The sequence below is a fragment of the Leptodactylus fuscus genome, chromosome 3 (assembly GCF_031893055.1).
Source record: "Leptodactylus fuscus isolate aLepFus1 chromosome 3, aLepFus1.hap2, whole genome shotgun sequence".
Lineage (NCBI taxonomy): Eukaryota > Metazoa > Chordata > Amphibia > Anura > Leptodactylidae > Leptodactylus > Leptodactylus fuscus.
Window position 1 is genome coordinate 36,521,999 of NC_134267.1, and position 15,937 is coordinate 36,537,935.

At 51.4% G+C, this 15,937-nt stretch overlaps 1 protein-coding gene across 1 annotated transcript in view; it reads left to right on the forward strand.

Moving 5' to 3' along the window:
* Positions 1-15,937, forward strand: part of LOC142197275 (cystatin-like) — a 376,276-nt gene that overhangs the window by 47,304 nt on the left and 313,035 nt on the right. The window lies entirely within an intron of this gene.

Below are 15,937 nucleotides of genomic sequence, written 5' to 3' on the forward strand. Positions count from 1 at the left end.
CTCTCTCCCTCCAGGCCTCACATCTCTCTCCTCTTTCACTCCAGGCCTCACATCTCTCTCCTCTCTCCATCCAGGCCTCACATCTCTCTCCTCTCTCCCTCCAGGCCTCACATCTCTCTCCTCTTTCCCTCCAGGCCTCACATCTCTCTCCTTTCTCCCTCCAGGCCTCACATCCCTCTCCTCTTTCCCTCCAGGCCTCACATCTCTCTCCTCTCTTCCTCCAGGCCTCACATCTCTCTGCTCTCTCCCATCGGGTCTCACATCTCTCTCCTCTCTCCCTTCAGGCCTCATATCTCTCTCCTCTATCCCTCCAGGCCTCACATCTCTCTCCTCTATCCCTCCAGGCCTCACATCTCTCTCCTCTCTCCCTCCAGGCCTCACATCTCTCTCCTCTCTCCATCCAGGCCTCACATCTCTCTCCTCTCTCCCTTCAGGCCTCACATCTCTCTCGTCTCTCCCTTCAGGCCTCATATCCCTCTCCTCTCTCCCTGCAGGCCTCACATCTCTCTCTTCTCTTCCTCCAGGCCTCACATCTCTCTCCTCTCTCCCTCCAGGCCTCACAGCTCTCTCCTCTCTCCCTTCAGGCCTCACATCTCTCTCGTCTCTCCCTTCAGGCCTCATATCCCTCTCCTCTCTCCCTCCAGGCCTCACGTCTCTCTCCTCTCTCCCTTCAGGCCTCACATCTCTATCCTCTCTCCCTCCAGGCCTCAAATCTCTCTCCTCTATCCCTCCTGGCCTCACATCTCTCTCCTCTCTCCCTCCAGGCCTCACATAACTCTCCTCTATCCATCCAGGCCTCACATCTCTCTCCTCTATCCCTCCACGCCTCACATCTCTCTTCTCTCTCCCTCCAGGCCTCTAGTCTCCTCTCTCTCTCCAGGCCTCACATCTCTCTCCTCTCTCCCTCTAGGCCTCACATCTCTCTCCTCTATCCCTTCAGGCCTCACATCTCTCTCCTCTCTCCCTTCAGGCCTCATATCCCTCTCCTCTCTCCCACCAGGCCTCACATCTCTCTCCTCTCTCCCTCCAGGCCTCACATCTCTCCTCTCTCCTTCCTGGCCTCACGTCTCTCTCCTCTCTCTCTTCAGGCCTCACATCTCTCTCCTCTCTCCCTCCTGGCCTCACGTCTCTCTCCTCTCTCCCTTCAGGCCTCATCTCTCTCCTCTCTCCCTCCAGGCCTCACATCTCTCTCCTCTCTCCCTCCAGGCCTCACATCCCTCTCATCTCTCCCTCCAGGCCTCACATCTCTCTCCTCTCTCCCTCCAGGCCTCACATCTCTCTCCTCTCTCTCTCCTGGCCTCACATCTCTCTCCTCTCTCCCTCCAGGCCTCACATCTCTCTCCTCTCTCCCTCCTGGCCTCACATCTCTCTCCTCTATCCCTCCAGGCCTCACATCTCTCTCCTTTCTCCCTCCAGGCCTCACATCTCTCTCCTCTCTCCATCCAGGCCTCACATCTCTCTCCTCTCTCCCTTCAGGCCTCACATCTCTCTCGTCTCTCCCTTCAGGCCTCATATCCCTCTCCTCTCTCCCTGCAGGCCTCACATCTCTCTCTTCTCTTCCTCCAGGCCTCACATCTCTCTCCTCTCTCCCTCCAGGCCTCACAGCTCTCTCCTCTCTCCCTTCAGGCCTCACATCTCTCTCGTCTCTCCCTTCAGGCCTCATATCCCTCTCCTCTCTCCCTCCAGGCCTCACGTCTCTCTCCTCTCTCCCTTCAGGCCACACATCTCTATCCTCTCTCCCTCCAGGCCTCAAATCTCTCTCCTCTATCCCTCCTGGCCTCACATCTCTCTCCCTCCAGGCCTCACATAACTCTCCTCTATCCATCCAGGCCTCACATCTCTCTCCTCTATCCCTCCACGCCTCACATCTCTCTTCTCTCTCCCTCCAGGCCTCTAGTCTCCTCTCTCTCTCCAGGCCTCACATCTCTCTCCTCTCTCCCTCTAGGCCTCACATCTCTCTCCTCTATCCCTTCAGGCCTCACATCTCTCTCCTCTCTCCCTTCAGGCCTCATATCCCTCTCCTCTCTCCCTCCAGGCCTCACATCTCTCTCCTCTCTCCCTCCAGGCCTCACATCTCTCCTCTCTCCTTCCTGGCCTCACGTCTCTCTCCTCTCTCTCTTCAGGCCTCACATCTCTCTCCTCTCTCCCTCCTGGCCTCACGTCTCTCTCCTCTCTCCCTTCAGGCCTCATCTCTCTCCTCTCTCCCTCCAGGCCTCACATCTCTCTCCTCTCTCCCTCCAGGCCTCACATCCCTCTCATCTCTCCCTCCAGGCCTCACATCTCTCTCCTCTCTCCCTCCAGGCCTCACATCTCTCTCCTCTCTCTCTCCTGGCCTCACATCTCTCTCCTCTCTCCCTCCAGGCCTCACATCTCTCTCCTCTCTCCCTCCTGGCCTCTCATCTCTCTCCTCTCTCCCTCCAGGCCTCACATCTCTCTGCTCTCTCCTATCAGGCCTCACATCTCTCTCCTCTCTCCCTTCAGGCCTCATATCTCTCTCCTCTATCCCTCCTGGCCTCACATCTCTCTCCTCTCTCCCTCCAGGCCTCACATCACTCTCCTCTATTCCTCCAGGCCTCACATCTCTCTCCTCTATCCCTCCAGGCCTCACATCTCTCTTCTCTCTCCCTCCTGGTCTCACATATCTCTCCTCTCTCCCTCCAGGCCACAAATCTTTCTCCTCTCTACCTTCAGGCCTCACATCTTTCTCCTCTCTCCCTCCTGGCCTCTCATCTCTCTCCCTCCTGGCCTCACATCTCTCTCCTCTCTACCTCCAGGCCTCACATCTCTCTCCTCTCTCCCTCCTGGCCTTACATCTCTCTCCTCTCTCCCTCCAGGCCTCACGTCCCTCTCATCTCTCCCTCCAGGCCTCACATCTCTCTCCTCTCTCCCTCCAGGCCTCACATCTCTCTCCTCTCTCCTTCCAGGCCTCACATCTTTCTCCTGTTTCCCTCCAGGCCTCACATCTCTCTCCTCTCTCCCTCCAGGCCTCACATCTCTCTCCAATTTCCCTCCAGGCCTCACATCTCTCTCCTTTCTACCTCCAGGCCTCACATCCCTCTCCTCTTTCCCTCCAGGCCTCACATCTCTCTCCTCTCTCCCTCCAGGCCTCACATCTCTCCTCTCTCCTTCCTGGCCTCACGTCTCTCTCCTCTCTCTCTTCAGGCCTCACATCTCTCTCCTCTCTCCCTCCTGGCCTCACGTCTCTCTCCTCTCTCCCTTCAGGCCTCATCTCTCTCCTCTCTCCCTCCAGGCCTCACATCTCTCTCCTCTCTCCCTCTAGGCCTCACATCCCTCTCATCTCTCCCTCCAGGCCTCACATCTCTCTCCTCTCTCCCTCCAGGCCTCACATCTCTCTCCTCTCTCCCTCCTGGCCTCACATCTCTCTCCTCTCTCCCTCCAGGCCTCACATCTCTCTCCTCTCTCCCTCCTGGCCTCTCATCTCTCTCCTCTCTCCCTCCAGGCCTCACATCTCTCTGCTCTCTCCTATCAGGCCTCACATCTCTCTCCTCTCTCCCTTCAGGCCTCATATCTCTCTCCTCTATCCCTCCTGGCCTCACATCTCTCTCCTCTCTCCCTCCAGGCCTCACATCACTCTCCTCTATTCCTCCAGGCCTCACATCTCTCTCCTCTATCCCTCCAGGCCTCACATCTCTCTTCTCTCTCCCTCCTGGTCTCACATATCTCTCCTCTCTCCCTCCAGGCCACAAATCTTTCTCCTCTCTACCTCCAGGCCTCACATCTTTCTCCTCTCTCCCTCCTGGCCTCTCATCTCTCTCCCTCCTGGCCTCACATCTCTCTCCTCTCTACCTCCAGGTCTCACATCTCTCTCCTCTCTCCCTCCTGGCCTTACATCTCTCTCCTCTCTCCCTCCAGGCCTCACATCTCTCTCCTCTCTCCCTCCAGGCCTCACATCTCTCTCCTCTCTCCTTCCAGGCCTCACATCTTTCTCCTCTTTCCCTCCAGGCCTCACATCTCTCTCCTCTCTCCCTCCAGGCCTCACATCTCTCTCCAATTTCCCTCCAGGCCTCACATCTCTCTCCTTTCTCCCTCCAGGCCTCACATCCCTCTCCTCTTTCCCTCCAGGCCTCACATCTCTCTCCTCTCTTCCTCCAGGCCTCACAGCTCTCTGCTCTCTCCCATCAGGCCTCACATCTCTCTCCTCTCTCCCTTCAGGCCTCATATCTCTCCTCTCTCCCTCCAGGCCACAAATCTTTCTCCTCTCTACCTCCAGGCCTCACATCTTTCTCCTCTCTCCCTCCTGGCCTCTCATCTCTCTCCCTCCTGGCCTCACATCTCTCTCCTCTCTACCTCCAGGCCTCACATCTCTCTCCTCTCTCCCTCCTGGCCTTACATCTCTCTCCTCTCTCCCTCCAGGCCTCACGTCCCTCTCATCTCTCTCTCCAGGCCTCACATCTCTCTCCTCTCTCCCTCCAGGCCTCACATCTTTCTCCTCTCTCCTTCCAGGCCTCACATCTTTCTCCTCTTTCCCTCCAGGTCTCACATCTCTCTCCTATCTCCCTCCAGGCCTCACATCTCTCTCCAATTTCCCTCCAGACCTCACATCTCTCTCCTTTCTCCCTCCAGGCCTCACATCCCTCTCCTCTTTCCCTCCAGGCCTCACATCTCTCTCCTCTCTTCCTCCAGGCCTCACAGCTCTCTGCTCTCTCCCATCAGGCCTCACATCTCTCTCCTCTCTCCCTTCAGGCCTCATATCTCTCTCCTCTATCCCTCCAGGCCTCACATCGCTCTCCTCTCTCCCTCCAGGCCTCACATCTCTCTCCTCTCTCCCTCCAGGCCTCACATCTCTCTCCTCTCTCCCTTCAGGCCTCACATCTCTCTCGTCTCTCCCTTCAGGCCTCATATCCCTCTCCTCTCTCCCTCCAGGCCTCACATCTCTCTCTTCTCTTTTTCCAGGCCTCACATCTCTCTCCTCTCTCCCTCCAGGCCTCACAGCTCTCTCCTCTCTCCCTTCATGCCTCACATCTCTCTCGTCTCTCCCTTCAGGCCTCATATCCCTCTCCTCTCCCTCCAGGCCTCATGTCTCTCTCCTCTCTCCCTTCAGGCCTCACATCTCTCTCCTCTCTCCCTCCAGGCCTCACATCTCTCTCCTCTATCCCTCCTGGCCTCACATCTCTCTCCTCTCTCCCTCCAGGCCTCACATAACTCTCCTCTATCCCTCCAGGCCTCACATCTCTCTTCTCTCTCCCTCCAGGCCTCTAGTCTCCTCTCTCTCTCTCCAGGCCTCACATCTCTCTCCTCTCTCCCTCTAGTCCTCACATCTCTCTCCTCTCTCCCTTCAGGCCTCACATCTCTCTCCTCTCTCCCTTCAGGCCTCATATCCCTCTCTTCTCTCCCTCCAGGCCTCACATCTCTCTCCTCTCTCCCTCCAGGCCTCACATCTCTCTCCTCTCTCCTTCCTGGCCTCACATCTTTCTCCTCTCTCTCTTCAGGCCTCACATCTCTCTCCTCTCTCCCTCCTGTCCTCACGTCTCTCTCTTCTCTCCCTTCAGGCCTCATCTCTCGCCTATCTCCCTCCAGGCCTCACATCTCTCTCCTCTCTCCGTCCAGTCCTCACATCTCTCTCCTCTCTCCTTCCTGGCCTCACATCCCTCTCCTCTCTCTCTTCAGGCCTCACATCTCTCTCCTCTCTCCCTCCTGGCCTCACGTCTCTCTCTTCTCTCCCTCCAGGCCTCATCTCTCTCCCTCCAGGCCTCACATCTCTCTCCTCTCTCCCTCCAGGCCTCACATCTCTCTCCTCTCTCCCTCCTGGCCTCTCATCTCTCTCCCTCCTGGCCTCACATCTCTCTCCTCTCTCCCTCCTGGACTCACATCTATCCTCTCTCCCTCCAGGCCTCACATCTCTCTCCTCTCTCCCTCCAGGCCTCACATCCCTCTCATCTCTCCCTCCTGGCCTCACATCTCTCTCCTCTCTCCCTCCAGGCCTCACATCCCTCTCTTCTCTCCCTCCTGGCCTCACATCTCTCTCCTCTCTCCCTCCAGGCCTCACATCTCTCTCCTCTCTCCCTCCTGGCCTCTCATCTCTCTCCTCTCTCCTTCCAGGCCTCACATCTCTCTGCTCTCTCCCATCAGGCCTCACATCTCTCTCCTCTCTCCCTTCAGGCCTCATATCTCTCTCCTCTATCCATCCTGGCCTCACATCTCTCTCCTATCTCCCTCCAGGCCTCACATCACTCTCCTCTATCCCTCCAGGCCTCACATCTCTCTCCTCTATCCCTCCAGGCCTCACATCTCTCTTCTCTCTCCCTCCAGGCCTCTAGTCTCCTCTCTCCATCCAGGCCTCACATCTCTCTCCTCTCTCCCTCCAGGCCTCACATCTCTCTCCTCTATCCCTCCTGGCCTCACATCTCTCTCCTCTCTCCCTCTAGGCCTCACATAACTCTCCTCTATCCCTCCAGGCCTCACATCTCTCTTCTCTCTCCCTCCAGGCCTCTAGTCTCCTCTCTCTCTCTCCAGGCCTCACATCTCTCTCCTCTCTCCCTCTAGGCCTCACATCTCTCTCCTCTCTCCCTTGAGGCCTCACATCTCTCTCCTCTCTCCCTTCAGGCCTCATATCCCTCTCTTCTCTCCCTCCAGGCCTCACATCTCTCTCCTCTCTCCCTCCAGGCCTCACATCTCTCTCCTCTCTCCTTCCTGGCCTCACATCCCTCTCCTCTCTCTCTTCAGGCCTCACATCTCTCTCCTCTCTCCCTCCTGGCCTCACGTCTCTCTCTTCTCTCCCTTCAGGCCTCATCTCTCGCCTATCTCCCTCCAGGCCTCACATCTCTCTCCTCTCTCCGTCCAGTCCTCACATCTCTCTCCTCTCTCCTTCCTGGCCTCACATCCCTCTCCTCTCTCTCTTCAGGCCTCACATCTCTCTCCTCTCTCCCTCCTGGCCTCACGTCTCTCTCTTCTCTCCCTTCAGGCCTCATCTCTCTCCCTCCAGGCCTCACATCTCTCTCCTCTCTCCCTCCAGGCCTCACATCTCTCTCCTCTCTCCTTCCTGGCCTCTCATCTCTCTCCCTCCTGGCCTCACATCTCTCTCCTCTCTCCCTCCTGGACTCACATCTATCCTCTCTCCCTCCAGGCCTCACATCTCTCTCCTCTCTCCCTCCAGGCCTCACATCCCTCTCATCTCTCCCTCCTGGCCTCACATCTCTCTCCTCTCTCCCTCCAGGCCTCACATCCCTCTCTTCTCTCCCTCCTGGCCTCACATCTCTCTCCTCTCTCCCTCCAGGCCTCACATCTCTCTCCTCTCTCCCTCCTGGCCTCTCATCTCTCTCCTCTCTCCCTCCAGGCCTCACATCTCTCTGCTCTCTCCCATCAGGCCTCACATCTCTCTCCTCTCTCCCTTCAGGCCTCATATCTCTCTCCTCTATCCATCCTGGCCTCACATCTCTCTCCTATCTCCCTCCAGGCCTCACATCACTCTCCTCTATCCCTCCAGGCCTCACATCTCTCTCCTCTATCCCTCCAGGCCTCACATCTCTCTTCTCTCTCCCTCCAGGCCTCTAGTCTCCTCTCTCCATCCAGGCCTCACATCTCTCTCCTCTCTCCCTCCAGGCCTCACATCTCTCTCCTCTTTCCCTCCAAGCCTCACATCTCTCTCCTTTCTCCCTCCAGGCCTCACATCCCTCCCCTCTTTCCCTCCAGGCCTCACATCTCTCTCCTCTCTTCCTCCAGGCCTCACATCTCTCTGCTCTCTACCATCTGGCCTCACATCTCTCTCCTCTCTCCCTTCAGTCCTCATATCTCTCTCCTCTATCCCTCCAGGCCTCACATCTCTCTCCTCTCTCCCTTCAGGCCAAACATCTTTCTCCTCTCTACCTCCAGGCCTCACATCTCTCTCCTCTCTCCCTCCTGGCCTCACATCTATCCTCTCTCCATTCAGGCCTCACATCTCTCTCCTCTCTCCCTCCAGGCCTCACATCTCTCTCCTCTCTCCCTCCAGGCCTCACATCTCTCTCCTCTATCCCTCCAGGCCTCACATCTCTCTCCTTTCTCCCTCCAGGCCTCACATCTCTCTCCTCTCTCCCTCCTGGCCTCACATCTCTCTCCTCTCTCCCTTTAGGACTCACATCTCTCTTGTCTCTCCCTTCAGGCCTCATATCCGTCTGCTCTCTCCCTCCAGGTCTCACATCTTTCTCCTCTATCCCTCCAGGCCTCACATCTCTCTCCTCTCTCGCTCCAGGCCTCATCTCCCTCTCCTCTCTCCCTCCAGCCCTCACATCTCTCTCCTCTTTCCCTCCAGGCCTCACATCTCTCTCCTCTTTCCCTCCAGGCCTCACATCTCCCTCCTCTCTCCCTTCAGGCCTCAAGTCTTTCTCTCCTCTCTCTTCAGGCCTCACATCTCTCTCCTCTCTCCCTCCTGGCTTCACGTCTCTCTCCTCTCTCCCTTCAGGTTTCACATCTCTCTCCTCTCTCCCTCCAGGCCTCACATCTCTCTCCTCTATCCCTCCTGGCCTCACATCTCTCTCCTCTCTCCCTCCAGGCCTCACATCACTCTCCTCTATCCCTCCAGGCCTCACATCTCTCTCCTCTATCCCTCCAGGCCTCACATCTCTCTCCTCTATCCCTCCAGGCCTCACATCTCTCTTCTCTCTCCCTCCAGGCCTCTAGTCTCATCTCTCCCTCCAGGCCTCACATCTTTCTCCCTCAAGGCCTCACATCTCTCTCCTCTATACCTCCAGGCCTCACATCTCTCTCCTCTCTCCCTCCTGGCCTCACTCTCCTCTCTCCCTTTAGGCCCCACATCTCTCTCCACTCTCCCTCCAGGCCTCACATCTCTCTCCTCTCTCCCTCCAGGCCTCACATCTCTCTCCTCTATCCCTCCAGGCCTCACATCTCTCTCCTCTCTAGCTCCAGGCCTCATCTCCCTCTCCTCTCTCCCTCCAGGCCTCACATCTCTCTCCTCTTTCCCTCCAGGCCTCACATCTCTCTCCTCTTTCCCTCCAGGCCTCACATCTCCCTCCTCTCTCCCTTCAGGCCTCAAGTCTTTCTCTCCTCTCTCTTCAGGCCTCACATCTCTCTCCTCTCTCTCTCCTGGCCTCACATCTCTCTCCTCTCTCCCTTCAGGTTTCACATCTCTCTCCTCTCTCCCTCCAGGCCTCACATCTCTCTCCTCTCTCCCTCCAGGCCTCACATCTCTCTCCTCTCTCCCTCCTGGCCTCACATCTCTCCCCTCTCTGCCTCCTCGCCTCACATCTCTCTCCTCTTTCCCTCCAGGCCTCACATCTCTCTCCCTTCTGGCCTCACATCTCTCTCCTCCCTGGCCTCACATCTCTCTCCCTCCAGGCCTCATATCTCTCTGCTCTCTCCCTTCAGGCCTAAACATCTCTCTCCTCTCTCTATCTGTGACTTGCACCTCCATGCTTCTACCTCTTTGTGCTTTGCATAGTTACCCCTCCATGTCTTGCACCTCTTACCCTCTGTGCTTTGTGTCTCTTTCTCTCTCCATAAATTTATATGCATATACATAGAGATAATTTTATTTGGTACTTTGTGCACATTTGTACAGACGTTGCGGAGTTCATGATCACAGTTGGGTTGTGCCAGCACAATCCTCCTGCACTGTTATATTGCACTGCCAGGCAATTCATATGGACTAAATTTCTCTGTTTCCTCTACCCCTTCATGTATCTCGCACCCTGACCTACCCTTCATGCCTCTTTTCTCACTGTCTACTCTACTCCTCTGTGGAGCAGCTGCTTCCATTTTTCTGAAATTTCACCTTTTCCTCCACCATGCATTTGTTATACTGATGACGGTCATTTTTGACCGAAACGTTTAATTTTGGATGCAAATAAATACATAATTCTTCCTGATTCCCTGTGAGTGCCAGCAATTCCTTTTGTACATGGTTATGGCGGTGAGATGCCTTTTCTGAGCACCCAAACTAACAACTACCGAGTGACAGCCCACTACAATCAATGGTAGAAGTAATAGTGGGCATCCATATGTTCTGTATCCATAGAGGGCCAGCAGTGACTATAATGTCCTCTGGTGGGCCCGGGGACCCCCGTCTGTCACTGTATCACATATTACAGATATATACAGTAAGATAATAGGGGATAATAAGCATTTCTATCAGGGCCAGGTGTATGGAGGGGCCAGGTAGGAGCAGTGATATGGACCTAATAGAATAGTGTCTGTACAATAGAAGTCACCGGCACAATAACAATATACATTGCTCTTATTTATTAGGAGACAATTATCCAGAAGATCTTCTAGTCCAGTGAAGTCCATCATGGTAAGTCATGCAGCAGTGAGATATATATAATATGACAGAATTGATATATTTAGGGTTTTTTCCCCCATAAACCTAAATCTGAGTCCTGTATGGGGCCTATGTAAGCACATTGTTATACATCTGATGTCATGTGATGATCTCCCACCAGCTTATACTGGAGCTCATACATTTGTCCTGGCCATACTGTCGCCTCTTTCCTACCTTTATGGGAACCCCACAGGGAGCTGGGGGATGGGAGAGAAGCTACAAGTGTCCCATTGCCCATGAAATCTTATTAGAAATGACTGGAGACATTCATGTAAATGTTTCCTATAAACAGGGAGAAGCTGATGTGAAGAGAGACTAATACTGGTCAGTTCCTCACAGTCGCCCCCTAGTGTTCCCTGTAATACAGTCTGTGTAATGATCAGTCATGTCATAAGATCTTCAGTATTAGATCCCGCTCACTTACCAGCGTCCTCCGGTCTGCAGAGCGCTCACGTGGACGTCTTCTCTCATCTAATAACTGACCGCAGATAACTGATTTTTCTAATTCCTGTCCTGCAATCCTATTGGTTGTGGCTGCGGTTACCATGGTGACATATGATGCAGCCTGAGGAGTTAACCGTTTAAATGCCAACACTGTTTTAGCACCAAGGCCTTTGTATCTGTCTATTCACATTACTGTATAAGGTCTTGTTTATTGCAGGATAAGACACATATCACTAACTCATTCACTTGTAGTAACTCTCTTTAATGTGTGGAATATAAAACACCAATTCCGATATTGATTTTGCATTTTTATATTTTACTCCATTCACCATACCTAACATATATTTATTTTATTTGATGGCTCAGTACGATTACATTGATAATAAATATCTATAGACTTTTTGTCTCACTGCTTTTGCAACTTGCAAACTCATCATGCTTCGGGGGGTCATTGGGTGCCAACAATAAAGCATCAGGCCCCAAGGGATGAGCAACATGAACCGTAAGCTGGAAATGGCCAGGAGATGATGGCAGACTCCCAGGAGAGGGGAGTATAAATGTTTGTTATTTTTCCTCACCTTTCCTGGGCAGGCTTTTATTGGAAAGGGACCCAGTAGCACATGACACAACACCAGGCCCCATCCCTTAGTGATGTGGCCGCGGCCCTGGCCCTGCCTGGGTCCATCAGAGGATCTTACGGTCCTCCAGTGGGCCAGTCCAATGCTGGCCTCGAGACTGGTTTCTACTGGGCCCTGACCTTAGTGGGCCTCTGCTGCTTTTTAGTTTTAACCCTTTTCCATCAACAACATTTTTTGATTTTCGATTTTGACTCGCCCCTTCCAAACCCCATAACTTTTTTATTTCTCCGCTCTCAGAGCCATATGAGGTCTTAATGTTTGCGGGACAAATTTTTCTTCATGATGCCACCATTATTTATTCTGTACAATGTACTGGGAAGCTGGAAAAAATTCAGAATGGGGGGGATTTGAAGAAAAAGTGCATTTGTGCGATTTTCTTACGGGATTTGCTTTTACAGCGTTCACTGTGCAGCCAAAATGAAATGTCGCCTGTATTCTATGTTTCGGTGCAATTCTGGAGATACCAAATTTATACGGTTTTATTTACATTTTAACCCCTTAACAAAAATCTAAAATTGTGCCAATTTTTTTTTTCTAAAAGTCGCCATATTCTGACACCCATAAGTTTTTTATACTTCCGTGCACGGGGATGAATAGGGCGTCTTTTTTTGCGGGGCTGGGTGTACTTTTCAGTTCTACCATTCTGGGGAATTGGTATTGCTTTGATAGTTTTTTATTCAAATATTTATCTGAGGCAAAACAGTGAAAAAATGGCGGTTTGGCACTTTTGACTGTTTTTTCCTGCTACGGCATTTACCGTACGGGAAAAATATTTTTATGGATTTGTAGTGCGGGCGTTTTCGGACACAGGGATACCTAACGTATGTTTTTCACAGTATTTAACTACTTTTATATGTGTTCTAGGGAAAGGGGGGGGGATTAGAATTTTAATACTTTTTAAACATTTTTTTATATTTTTTTACTTTTTCCAAAGTATTGCTCTGTACGCCCTTGCTGGATAAACACAAATTCGGCTGAACATGTCATACACTTTTATATTTGGCTAGCTGTGGTGAATGTACAGATTACAGGGTATCAGCCTAGCCTGGACTTCAGATCATAAAAATAGAGAACCCCCTTCCCCCTTAACAATCTGTCCTTTATTGCTCTACTTTTCAGTTTTAATTTTTTCCTACATATAGTACATGATGGCACAAATAGCGGGCAAGGGTAGACTAGAGATGGACGAACCTCTAAAGATTTGTTTCATTTTGGATTTGGTTGGTTTGGCCCAAAGAATATTCAGTTTGGAATAAACAAGTTTGTCATGAGCTGGTGAGAGTGTCTGTCGCTTCCTTGGGGTCCTCTTCTGGCTTTCTGCAAGTGTCATGACATTGCCGTGCCCCATGGGACTGCTGAGGCCAAATTACAGGTCACCAGGTTGTGTGATGTCACCCAGGAGAGGACCACAAGGATGGAGCAGCACATGGTGCCCAGGAAAGGTGAAGGAAGGCGAGTATAACTGTTTATTATGTTTCCTCACCTACCCTGGGCCTCCACTTATTATAGTCTGGGGTCTGAAGCGACCACGAATTATAATAATTTCACTTCCCAATTTTCTAATGTTTCCATATGATTTGTCTACTTGTATTTTGCACTTTGTGAATAATAGCGGTGTTACTGACTGTCTGTACTCAGCATAAAGTATATGCAGATTCTAGACATTTCTTATTATGGACGGCCAGATATATGCATAGGATATTATCAGTATATAATATCAGTACAAGTACATTCAGATCTGCTTACAAGATGATGTATAAGCAGTACTTAGAATACAGATTGGCATCTATGTACCATTACATAACATGGGCAGGAAATATAAAAAAAAAAAAAAAAACTGTATTAGGGTGCATTCACACTACATAATCGCCAGCTTATTCTGAACGTAAAACACGTTCAGAATCAGCGGCGTATAAAGCAGTTCCATTCATTTCTATGGGAGACGGCATACGAGCGCTCCCCATAGAAATGAATGGGCTGCTTCTTTCACTATGAGCAGTCTCATTGAAGTGAATGGGAAGTGCCAGCGTGTACGGCTCGGCATGAGCAGAGTTAGGGTGCATTCAGACTACGTAACGCCGGGCGTGTATGAGAGCCGTACACGCCGGCATTACGGCAGACTGCCGAACACTTCCCATTCACTTCAATGGGAGCGCTCGTAAACGCCGCTGAAGAAAACCAGCGGTGGCAGTAGCGCGGCCATGCTGCAAACCCACATTCAGACTATAAGACGCACCCTCATTTTCCTCCGAAATTTGGGGGAAAAAAAGTGCGTCTTATAGTCCGAAAAATACGGTAATATATATATATATATATATATATATATATATATATATATTTTTTTTTTTTTTTCCTACCATCCGGAAGCGGAATACGACATAGCGGAGGACGACATAGTGCGTTAAGCTGTCTCAGTTGTAACAGCAATAAAGCTCACCTATGAGCCAAAAAGAACTGGGTAATAAAGGTACTTTCAAAATCAGGCTTAGAAATGTAAAAAGCCTTACCAGAGAGCTTGATAAGCATGCTTCCAACAATCGCAGTACTGAGTAAAACACCGTAGCACAGAATGTGTACATGTAAAAGACCTAGAAATCTAGGGAGCCCCACCAGTAATCCAGGAAGGCACAGAGCCCAGCTAGGGTCAAAAGCTGGAAGGGGCGGGGCTTAGCATGGTCCATTCCTTACACCATGGGAAATACCACTGCAGATCACCGGTACCTAGACATCGTGGGTACTAGTATTGTTTACATACCACAAGCTGGTATTGCTGTGCTGTCCAATTGAAATCTATGGGACAATGTGTACACAATACTGAGAGCCACGCTGTCTGGGTACCAGTGGTCTGGGGGGGTCCTGGGTGTTAGACCAATAAATGACACTTGTCCATAGACTGGTATTGGGGGGTGTTCCTCACAGCTTAGTGTCGTCGCTGGACGGTAAGGAATGCCCCTTCTGACAGTTCAGGGCTATGGACAAGTACTGTCAGGAGGGGCGTTTCTTACCGCCCAGCTAGACTGTCAGGAACGCCCTTCTGACAGTGAAAAGGTATCAGTAACGGCACCGATATCTCTTCCCTGGGGCACATAACGGAAAAGCCGACAGTGTGCTGAATTCAGTTTTCTAGTGGTATATAAAATAGCATGAACCTGAGGACATGAAAGGTCCTCTTTAAGGTCATGATTGTGCGCCCCAAATATTGCAGGCCGCATGGACACTCCAGAAGATAACCAATGAAGAGGAACAATGTAAATCCATTTTTATCAGACAATTCTCGCCTGTCGTGCGGCTAGTTATAGACCCAGTACAATGAGTAATATTCAAACAGTATTTGCACCCGCTATGGCTGCATTTGTAGCTCCCTTTAATGTTACTATTTTTGTTTTTATTCTTCTTTATTCTGGGCGCCAGTATACTTTTAAGAGTACGAGCTCTTCTAAAAGTGATGCCTGGTTAAATTTGGTTTGAGGTACTGGTCATTACACAATATAGACCAGGACTTCCCTAATATCTTTATGTGCCTTATTGAAGGTTGTAAGAAAATTTATAGCCAAAATTTTCTGTTTCTTTCATAATACTTGGTGTGAGGCAATCACTTTGAGAGAGTGAACAGGGGGGCGCAACACTGGGGGCGGTCTCCAGCACTCAAACAGCACTGGGGGCGTCCCCAATGCTGAGAGAGAACTCTCAAGCGCCGCCTCCATCTTCTTCAGGAGTGGATTTTCTTCGCGTCTTCTTCTAGAGGTTGGCTTCAAACTTCTAGACCTCAGGCCTAGGGCAAAGCCGACTGGGCATGCCCGCCGGCCACAAGAAAATGTCTGCTTACAATACTGTGCAAGCGGCCATTTTCTTGTGGCCGGAGAGCATGCGCAGTTGGCTTTGCTCTAAGCCTAGAGGTTTGAACCCAACTCCTGGAAGTAGACGCGTGAATACCCCGTTCCTGAAGATGGAGGTGGAGCTGGAGAGTTCTCTCACAGCATTCGGGACACCTCTAGTGCTGTTTGAGTGCTGGGGCCCGCCCCCAGTGCTGCAAGAGAACTCATAGGCATACCGGCAAAAACCGGGATTTCTACGGAACGGCAGTGAGGAGAAGACATCTAAAGGTAGGAGAAGAATAACCTTTCTTAAGGCTATTCCTACGTGATAGGCAGAAAAAATTTAGTTTAAATGATAGGATCCCTTTAAAGAAGGTTTTAGTACAAATCTGACTGCCATTGCCCGTAAGTACCAGGTCCAAATACTCAATCTCGGTCCTATCGGTTTTACCAGAAAAATGTAGGCCCCAATCATTATTAAAAAAGGATGTAAATTCAGTAAACATAGCCCCCGCACCCCAATGAAAAGGTTACCAAAATCAGGTAAGGTTTTAATGTCATCGTTTTCGTTACTAGATGGTATATCAATTGTTCCCGTATTCAGTTTACCATGGTTTAGAGTAGCCTGGTGTTGGGAATGTATAGAGGGATTACAGGTCATTAGTGGACTGGTCAGATAGGACTGTCCTCCATATTAAGGCTTTCCTCCTTAGTGATTGGGTTACCTGTTTAGGCACTGTTTTCGTAGTTATTTGGGTCTGATAGGA